Here is a 12190-nt window from a genome sequence, read left to right on the forward strand (position 1 = left end):
AAAATGTATCTCCTCAGTTCCCAAATGTTTACAGAGTGTTGTTAAAAGGAAAGGCCATGTAACACAGTGGTAAAAATGCCCATGTGACAACTTTTTTGCAACCTTGTGGGAACAGTTAGGAGCAGGGCCCCTTCCTCTTCCAACATGACTGTGCACCAGTGCACAAAGCAAGGTCCATAAAGACACGAATGGCAGAGTCTGGTGTGGATGAACTTGACTGGCCTGCACAGAGTCCTGACCTGAACCCGATAGAACACCTTTGGGATGAATTAGAACGGAGACTGAAGAGCCAGGCCTTTAGTGTGTGACCTCACCAATGCGCTTTTGGAAGAACGGTGGAACAATCCCATAAACACACTCAGCAACCTTGTGGACAGCCTTCCCAGAAGAGTTGAAGCTGTAATAGCTGCAAAAGGTCATATTGAACCCTATGGGTTAGGAATGGGATGGCACTTCAAGTCCATATGTGAGTCGTGTTCAGACCGACAAAACCACCATTTTGACTAAAAAATATGCAATATATTTCTATTCAAAATGTGTCCTTGGGAATCTTTTGTACTGATTCAAATGAAATACGTACCAAGACGTATATAAATAATCCATGTCTGATTATTGCAATATTTCCCTTTTTACACTGAATTTCCCAACATAAAACACGTTCTCTCCTTAAAGCGCTTCCTCTTTATAACAAAGAAAGTGTATATTTGCTGGCAATGACTGGAAATTAATTAGAAAAGCGGATAATACCCTGGGAAAATACCCTTCTTAGTCTGTCTTTCAGTGTGAAGTCAATGTGCATTGCAGTGATTGTCCAGGAGAAAGAGGGAAAATAACATCATTGCACAACAGCAGCTGGCAGATACCCTGAAAAACAAAAAACAAAACATAGTCATTAGGAATTTAAAAAGCCATGTGGGGACTAATTTTTCCATGTAAAAAGGCCAGGACACTTCAAGCGTGGAAGATGCTACTTAAGCAGTCGGCACGGAGGTGTTCAAATTCCTTTGAATGAGAACAAAGTGTGGGAATAATGAGCACCTGCAGCGGCGGACCTTTTCGTTAACTGGAAATATTATCCTGATGTACCAAAAAAGGAAAGGTCACCTGAAAGTACACCCGGGGAGAGTCGATCACAGAACACGTATTGTCAAAGCGTTCACACCTGCGGACGAGAGCGTACGGACAACAGGCGCCGTGTCGGACACCAAGGACGTGTGCCCGGGTGCAGGCAATTAAAGGCCTACTGAAGTGAATTTTTTTTATTTAAACGGGAATAGCAGATCCATTCTATGTGTCATACTTGATCATTTCGCGATATTGCCGTATTTTTGCTGAAAGGATTTAGTAGAGAAAATCGACGATAAAGTTCGCAACTTTTGCTCGTTCATAAAAAAAAAGCCTTGCCTGTACCGGAAGTAGCGTGACGTCACAGGAGCTAGTATTCCTCACAATTTTCCTTTGTTTACAATGGAGCGAGAGAGATTCGGAGTGACAAAGCGACGATTACCCCATTAATTTGAGCGAGGATGAAAGATTCGTAGATGAGGAACGTTACAGTGAAGGACTTGAGAGGCAGTGCAGGACGTATCTTTTTTCGCTCTGACCGTAACTTAGGTACAAGCTGGCTCATTGGATTCCACACTCTCTCCTTTTTCTATTGTGGATCACAGATTTGTATTTTAAAGGCCTACTGAAAGCCACTACTACCGACCACGCAGTCTCATAGTTTATATATCAATGATGAAATCTTAACATTGCAACACGTGCCAATACGGCCGGGTTAACTTATAAAGTGACATTTTAAAATTCCCGGGAAATATCCGGCTGAAACATCGCGGTATGATGACGTATGCGCGTGACGAAGTCCGAGTAACGGAAGTTATGGTACCCCGTAGAATCCTATACAAAAAGCTCTGTTTTCATTTCATAATTCCACAGTATTCTGGACATCTTTTGCAATTTTTTTAATGAACAATGAAGGCTGCAAAGAAGACAGTTGTAGGTGGGATCAGTGTATTAGCAGCGGACTACAGCAACACAACCAGGAGGACTTTGTTGGAGCGCTAGCCGCGCTAGCCGCGCTAGCCGCCGACCTCACCTTAACTTCCTACGTCTCCGGGCCGCCAAACGCATCGGGTGGCGTAGGTGGAGAGCTAATGTTTTTAGCATAGCTCTGTGCAGTCCGGTTGCTAAGTTAGCTTCAATGGCGTCGTTAGCACAGCATTGTTAACCTTCGCCAGCCTGGAAAGCATTAACCGTGTATTTACATGTCCACGGTTTAATAGTATTGTTGATTTTCTATCTATCCTTCCAGTCAGGGGTTTATTTCGTTTGTTTCTATATGCAGGTAAAGCAAGATGCTATCACGTTAGCTCGTAGATAAAGCATTTCGCCGATGTATTGTTGTGGAGATAAAAGGCACTGAATGTCCATTTCGCGTTCTCGACTCTCATTTTCAAGAGGATATAGTATCCCAGGTGGTTTAAAATACAAATATGTGATCTACAATAGAAAAAGGAGAGTGTGGAATCCAATGAGCCAGCTTGTACCTAAGTTACGGTCAGAGCGAAAAAAGATACGTCCATCGCTGCCTCTCAAGTCATTCACTGTAACGTTCCTCATCTACGAATCTTTCATCCTCGCTCAAATTAATGGGGTAATCATCACTTTCTCGGTCCGAATCTCTCTCGCTCCATTGTAAACAACGGGGAATTGTGAGGAATACTAGCTCCTGTGACGTCACGCTACTTCCGGTACAGGCAAGGCTTTTTTTTATCAGCGAGCAAAAGTTGCGAACTTTATCGTCGATTTTCTCTACTAAATCCTTTCAGCAAAAATATGGCAATATCGCGAAATGATCAAGTATGACACATAGAATGGATCTGCTATCCCCGTTTAAATTTTAAAAAATCATTTCAGTAGGCCTTTAAACCACCTCGGATACTATATCCTCTTGAAAATGACAGTCGAGAACGCGAAATGGACATTCACAGTGACTGAACATGTCAATACACGGTAAATATTTTTCAGCTTGGCGAAGCTAAAAAAAAAATAGAAGCTAACCTAGCTACGTAGCCAACGTGATAGCATCAGTCTCAAATGCAGATAGAACCTAAATTTAAAAAAACCCTGACTGGAAGGATAGACAGAAGATCAACAATACTATTAAACCATGAACATTTAAATACACGGTTAATATTTTTCAGCTTGGCGAAGCTAAAAAAATAGAAGCTAACCTAGCTACGTAGCCAACGTGATGGCATCAGTCTCAAATGCAGATAGAAACTAAATTTAAAAAAAACCCTGACTGGAAGGATAGACAGAAGATCAACAATACTATTAAACCATGAACATGTAAATACACGGTTCATATTTTTCAGCTTGGCGAAGCTAAAAAAAATAGAAGCTAACCTAGCTACGTAGCCAACATGATAGCATCAGTCTCAAATGCAGATAGAAACTAAATTAAAAAAAAACCCTGACTGGAAGGATAGACAGAAGATTAACAATACTATTAAACCATGAACATGTAAATACACGGTTAATATTTTTCAGCTTGGCGAAGCTAAAAAAAATAGAAGCTAACCTAGCTACGTAGCCAACGTGATAGCATCAGTCTCAAATGCAGATAGAAACTAAATTTAAAAAAAACCCTGACTGGAAGGATAGACAGAAGATCAACAATACTATTAAACCATGAACATGTAAATACACGGTTAATATTTTTCAGCTTGGCGAAGCTAAAAAAAAATAGAAGCTAACCTAGCTACGTAGCCAACGTGATAGCATCAGTCTCAAATGCAGATAGAAACTAAATTTAAAAAAACCCTGACTGGAAGGATAGACAGAAGATCAACAATACTATTAAACCATGAACATGTAAATACACGGTTAATATTTTTCAGCTTGGCGAAGCTAAAAAAAATACAAGCTAACCTAGCTACGTAGCCAACATGATAGCATCAGTCTCAAATGCAGATAGAAACTAAATTTTAAAAAAAACTGACTGGAAGGATAGACAGAAGATCAACAATACTATTAAACCATGAACATGTAAATACACGGTTAATATTTTTCAGCTTGGCGAAGCTAAAAAATAAAAGCTAACCTAGCTACGTAGCCAACGTGATAGCATCAGTCTCAAATGCAGATAGAAACTAAATTTAAAAAAAACCCTGACTGGAAGGATAGACAGAAGATCAACAATACTATTAAACCATGAACATGTAAATACACGGTTAATATTTTTCAGCTTGGCGAAGCTAAAAAAAATAGAAGCTAACCTAGCTACGTAGCCAACGTGATAGCATCAGTCTCAAATGCAGATAGAAACTAAATTTTAAAAAACCCTGACTGGAAGGATAGACAGAAGATCAACAATACTATTAAACCATGAACATGTAAATACACGGTTAATATTTTTCAGCTTGGCGAAGCTAAAAAAATAGAAGCTAACTTAGATGCGGCGGCGGGCGTTGTACGCTTTTGACGACACCCCGGCCGCCATCAGAGTCGGCAAGAAACATATATTTCCCCAAAGTTACGTACGTGACATGCACATATCGACACGCACGTACGGGCAAGCGATCAAATGTTTGGAAGCCAAAGCTGTACTCACCGTAGTGCGTCTGCTATCCTGCTCAAAAACACAACACAACCTTCTGGTGTTGGTGTTGCTGCAGCCAGCCGCTAATACACCGATCGCACCTACAACTTTCTTCTTTGCAGTCTTCATTGTCCATTAAACAAATTGCAAAAAGATTCACCAACACAGATGTCCAGAATACTGTGGAATTTTGTCGAAGAAAACAGAGGTATTTGAATTGGGTCCAAACACTTCCCTTGACCTCGTGACGTCACGCGCATACGTCATCATACCGCCACGTTTTCAAGCGGAAGTTTCCTGGGAAGTTTAAAATGTCACTTTATAAGTTAACCCGGCCGTACTGGCATGTGTTGCAATGTTAAGATTTCATCATTGATATATAAACTATCAGACTGCGTGGTCGCTAGTAGTGGCTTTCAGTAGGCCTTTAAGTCGTTCTGTTGTTAGTTTTCCTGACCAAACAAGCCAAAATAACAAGTCCAATTATACAAAACCCAAAAGCAGTGAAGTTGGCACGTTGTGTAAATGGTAAATAAAAACAGAATACAATGATTTGCTAATCCTTTTCAACTTATATTCAATTGAATAGTGTCACGACCGCGAGCTGCCTTCGTAAGCCCGCACAACCTGCCATGCCGGGCCGGAATATAACCTTCTGTTGGCGTACCCTAAGCTCGTCTCCAGCTTCCTAGTTGCCTTCTGTCCTGCCCAAAGTCCTGACTTAAACGTGTGGACAATGCTGAAGAAACAAGTCCATGTCAGAAAAGCAACACATTTAGCTGAACTGCACCAACTTTGTCAAGAGGAGTGATTAAAAATTAGAGCGGAAGCTTGCGGATGGCTACCAAAAGCGCCTTATTGCAGTGAAACTTGCCAAGCGACATGTAAGCAAATATTAACATTGCTGTATGTATACTTTTGACCCAGCACATTTTCAGTAGACCCATAATAAATTCATAAAAGAAGCAAACTTCATGAATGTTTTTTTGTGACCAACAAGTATGTGCTCCAATCACTCTATCACAAAAAATAAGAGTTGGAGAAATGATTGGAAACTCAAGACAGCCATGACATGATGTTCTTTACAAGTGTATATAAACTTTTGACCACGACTGTATCTACTTTTTATTTATTTTTTTTACTCTGGACTACCTGTGGTGTGATTTTGGACGCTGGCGGGTTGTATCTGGCCCGCGGGCCGTAGTTTGGGGAGCCCCGAGTGTTTTATTCTGTTTGCATGCTTTTGGTTTTGGTTGAGTTCTGATTTCCCCTGAAAAAAGCTTAAGAAAAAAAAGTGCAATTTGATCTCTATGGAGACAAGAATTTGACATCGGATGATCGCCCTAACCTCTAATTTACATTTTAAGCGTTGACTTTAATGACACCACCTCCTTGAAAGAATGTAATCGGACAGCGCAACAAGCTAGATGTCATCATTATGTCAACAAATGCAGACACATGAGTCCAAATGGTGCAAATAATTGAAATCAATCTGTGGTGATAACCTGTCAGCCAGCGGCTTTTCTCTGCAGGCCACTTAAAGGAATCCGTGGAGGGCTGCCAGAGCAGGAGGACGCTCCTTTTAAGACCTGACCTTCGCAAAATACGGCCCGCGGGCCACATACGGCACGTTAAGATTTACAATCCGGTACATATACACATACTGTACATATACATTCACTGTACAAACATACATATACACATACATGTACATATACATTCACTGTACAAACATACATATACACATACTGTACATATACATTCACTGTACAAACATACATATACACATACTGTACATATACATTCACTGTACAAACATACATATACACATACATGTACATATACATTCACTGTACAAACATACATATACACATACTGTACATATACATTCACTGTACAAACATACATATACACATACATGTACATATACATTCACTGTACAAACATACATATACACATACATTTACATATACATTCACTGTACAAACATACATTTCTTTCTTTCTTCATTCTTTCATGTTTATTTCGAATATGTAGACAAAACAAAAACAAACATATTTTGCAAAAAACAACAAAAAAGCCATTCAAGAATGAATAACAAAAACAATAATAATAATAATAATAGTAATAATAAAAAGCAAAAAGAAACAAGAAATGAAAATAAACATTAATGTAAACATATCCGAAAAGGAGTGAGAAGAAGTAAAAACGTATGTACTCCCACCCCTCTTATTACTTACTGTATGTTTAATAATAATAATAATAATAATAGTATATACAAATGTTATGTTATATAAATACATATACATATATACGTATGTACATATATATATATATATATATATATATATATATATATATATATATATATATATATATATATATATATATATATATATATATATATATATCTACAACATACATTTAGCAAGTTACATATACACATACTGTACATATACAAGCACATATACATACATACATATACACATACATGTACATATACAAGCACATATACATACATACATATACACATACATGTACATATACAATCACATATACATACATACATATACACGTAATGTACATATACAAGCACATATACATACATACATAAACACATACTGTACATATACAAGCACATATACATACATACATATACACGTAATGTACATATACAAGCACATATACATACATACATATACACATAATGTACATATACAAGCACATATACATACATACATATACACATACTGTACATATACAAGCACATATACATACATACATATACACATAATGTACATATACAAGCACATATACATACATACATATACACACACATGTACATATACACTCACTGTACAAACATACATATACACATACATGTACATATACAAGCACATATACATACATACATATACACGTAATGTACATATACAAGCACATATACATACATACATATACACATACTGTACATATACAAGCACATATACATACATACATATACACGTAATGTACATATACAAGCACATATACATACATACATATACACATACATGTACATATACATTCACTGTACAAACATACATATACACAGACATGTACATATACAAGCACATATACATACATACATATACACATAATGTACATATACAAGCACATATACATACATACATATACACGTAATGTACATATACAAGCACATATACATACATACATATACACATACTGTACATATACAAGCACATATACATACATACATATACACATACTGTACATATACAAGCACATATACATGCATACATATACACATACATGTACATATACAAGCACATATACATACATACATATACACATACATGTACATATACAAGCACATATACATACATACATATACACATACTGTACATATACAAGCACATATACATACATACATATACACGTAATGTACATATACAAGCACATATACATACTTACATATACACATACATGTACATATACAAGCACATATACATACATACATATACACATACTGTACATATACAAGCACATATACATACATACATAAACACATACTGTACATATACAAGCACATATACATACATACATATACACGTAATGTACATATACAAGCACATATACATACATACATATACACATAATGTACATATACAAGCACATATACATACATACATATACACATACTGTACATATACAAGCACATATACATACATACATATACACATAATGTACATATACAAGCACATATACATACATACATATACACACACATGTACATATACACTCACTGTACATATACAAGCACATATACATACATACATATACACATACATGTACATATACAAGCACATATACATACATACATATACACATACATGTACATATACAAGCACATATACATACATACATATACACATACAAGCACATATACATACATACATATACACAATAGGTGTATAAATGACACAATATGTTACTGCATACGTCAGCAGACTAATTAGGAGCCTTTGTTTGTTTACTTACTACTAAAAGACAAGTTGTCTAGTATGTTCACTATTTTATATAAGGACTAAAATGCAATAATAAACATTATGTTTAATGTACACTATGATTTTTTGTTAAAATAAAGCCAATAATGCCATTTTTTGTGGTCCCCTTTATTTAGAAAAGTATCGAAAAGTATCAAAATACATTTTGGTACTGGGACAACAAAACACCAACCACAGTCAGAGGGCAACACAAATAATAACGGGAACTAAACACAACCTAAAAGCAATCAACTGAGCAGACAAACTGACATATAAGCGAAGAAGTATAAATAACCTCGGGACTGTGCTTGTGTATAACACAGTGAGATGAACAGCTGCAGAATAAATGCTTGTTTCTCACTGATAGACAGAAAACAACTAATTGCACTGCAGATCATCACCTCAGGGCGCCAGCCAATCAGGACACTTATCCAATTAAAGCACAGAAACGCCTGCTGCTGCCGCGCTCTCTGATGATTTGACACAGATAATGAAAGAAATTATAGACGGAAACTTTGAAAACACAAATTCACAATTTCCAAGGGAGCGAACCCTGATAATCACAACATTATAAGAACCGTATGAGCCTCGTGCAGGCCAGTGGATACTGTCAGAATAATTGTATCGAAGTTATCACAAAACTTTGTGTTACATTGAGTTCAGCTCGCCCTGCGAGAGGACAAAAGCTGTATTTGATCCTACCAATCAAAAGGCTTGTAAAACTCCACTGTGTACGATGGGAAGCGATTTTGTCTTGACCCGAGAGCTACAAAGCGGAGAGGAAGCAGGGCCTGACTCCCCTCCAGGCACCTCTTCCTTGAACTGTTTTTTACGACCTTTTCTTTGAACTGTTTTTAATCAAAGGCGACGGCTGTTTACGACCCCCCCTCCCTTAGAAACAGTTGTTGCCATGTAAAAAAAGGGGAGGCGTACAATCTTTCGTTAGAGCGTGGTGGAACTGTACAAAGAGTACAGTCCAGACGTAGCCAAATTGAATTCTGTCTCTGTTTAATTCCTTGCTTCTTGTCTTGTTTAATAGATGTCATCAGTGTTTGAACCTGACAGATACGTTACATCATAAATAATAAAAACACATTTTTACTAAAGCTTTTATGAACAGTAATTAATCTTTTAGCTTTTTACTTTTTAATGGATATGCCCGCCTTGTTAATCACAGTTTGGTTATGTTTGGGATTTCCTTTGTGTTTATGTTTATATAAACACAAATATATAATATAGATCCCGAAGATCAGCCGATCAGCTGCTACTGACGGTCCCTGACACAAGGCTGAAGCTTAGAGGTGACAGAGCTTTCGCCGCTGCTGCTCCCAAGCTCTGGAACGACCTACCTCTGAGTGTTAGACAAGCCTCCTCTCTTCCTGTTTTTCAATCTCTATATATCCATCCTGCAATGGCGCCCCATAGTACACCTGCTGTGAACCTGTTTTTTATGTTTTATTTATTTATTTTTTATCGTGTTCTGTTTGTGTTGTGTTGTGTTTGCTCGGTACTCGTATTATCTTTTAACCTGCCCATTGTACAGCACTTTGGCTACCCCTGTGGTAAATTTTAAATGTGCTTTATAAATAAAGTTGATTTGATTTGATTTGATATCCTGTCAGCGCTCTTATTTTGGTTCCATTTCCTGCATGTCTCCCTGAGCGCTCGTTTCCCTCACCTGTCCCTGATTGGCAGTCTGGCACACCTGGTTGCAATTGCCAATCAGGCTACAATTTATGCCTGCCCCGCCCTCCAGTCAGGGCTCGATGATTGTATCCTGTTGCCCGTTTCCTGTAACCTGTTACCCTGTTTCCTGGTTCCTGTTTTCCCTGCATGTTTACCTACCAGTTGCACTATTTGTTTTTTGACATTAAAGTCATGTTTTCCTGTGCTACGCCTGCCATCTCTGCATCTTGGGGTTCAAGACCGACAGCAGTCCGTGACAGGATATATTCTATATTTATTGTATTAAGTCAACTGGCGCACTAATCGCTGACTGAAAACTAAAGCGCTAATCGCTAGCTGGTAACTGGCGTCCAATTGCTAGCTCGCAACGAGACCACTGATCGCAAGCAAACACCAAGACCACTAATTGCTGGCTGGCAACTAGTCCGCAAATTGCTAGCTGGCAAGTAGAGTGCTAATCGCTAGCTGGCAACTAGGGCCTTATTCGCGAGCCTGCAAATTGCTAACTGTGGGGCGGTCTCCTGCTGGCCCCACTATGGACTGGACTCTCACTATTATGTTAGATCCACTATGGACTGGACTCTCACTATTATGTTAGATCCACTATGGACTGGACTCTCACTATTATGTTAGATCCACTATGGACTGGACTCTCACTATTATGTTAGATCCACTATGGACTGGACTCTCACTATTATGTTAGATCCACTATGGACTGGACTCTCACTATTATGTTAGATCCACTATGGACTGGACTCTCACAATATTATGCTAGATCCACTCAGCGTGCATTGCACCGGTCGCCCAGTAGAGGGTCCCCACATCTGCGGTCCTCTCCAAGGTTTCTCATTGTTATCCCATTGGATTGAGTTTTTCCTTGCCCTGATGTGGGATCTGTACCGAGGATGTCGTTGTGGCTTGTGCAGCCCTTTGAGACACTCGTGATTTAGGGCTATATAAGTAAACATTGATTGATTGATTGATGCATGCTTGGTTTAAATTCATATCCAACAATAGCGAGAACGACTTTTCACTGTCAATATCGGCTGCTGAGTTTAATTATTTTTATGTTTTCTCGAGATTTTTTCAATGACAAAAATGTGCCTCGGCTCAGAAAAGGTTGAAAAACACTGGACTAGGGCAATTTAATACTCCATCCATCCATTTTCTACCGCTTGTCCCTTTCAAAGTCCTATTTAACGACCCCAAAAGGGACAAGCGGTAGAAAAATGGATGGATGGATGAATATCAAGTCTAACCTACCCCTAAAAGTGGATGTTCCTGCTTCCTGGCTGCTGGCAGTGTGGACATTTGGCATGATGACCACTGGCGAGTGCAATGTTGTCAACTTTTCATCACATCTTTACCTTAGGAATGCTTCCTTCATTCATTTAGCAGGTGTCATAAGGAGGCCACGGGGAAGACCCAGGACACGTTGGGAAGACTACGTCTCCCGGCTGGCCTGGGAACGCCTCGGGATCCCCCTGGAGGAGCTGGACGAAGTGGCTGGGGAGAGGGAAGTCTGGGCTTCTCTGCTTAGGCTGCTGCCCCCGCGACCCGACCTCGGATAAGCGGAAGAAAATGGATGGATGGATAATGAACAAGACAGACATTCATTTACCCTCAGCGACCGATGGGGGCAAAAGTGGCGCACTCACACTGCATGACAAATCAAAAGAAAAAGAAGAGACTCTGCGGCGACCAATCACATGAGCTCTACATGAGCACGGGGCGGGGCCTGATCATCCCTGCTCTGCGCTAGGGTGCCTAAGGCCATGTCCACTTCCTCTTCCAAACACAGGGAATAAGTAGTAGTTACAGTAATAATCATACCTACGATTGCTTATTCGAC

This window comes from Entelurus aequoreus, linkage group LG21 (assembly GCF_033978785.1).
Source record: "Entelurus aequoreus isolate RoL-2023_Sb linkage group LG21, RoL_Eaeq_v1.1, whole genome shotgun sequence".
NCBI lineage: Eukaryota > Metazoa > Chordata > Actinopteri > Syngnathiformes > Syngnathidae > Entelurus > Entelurus aequoreus.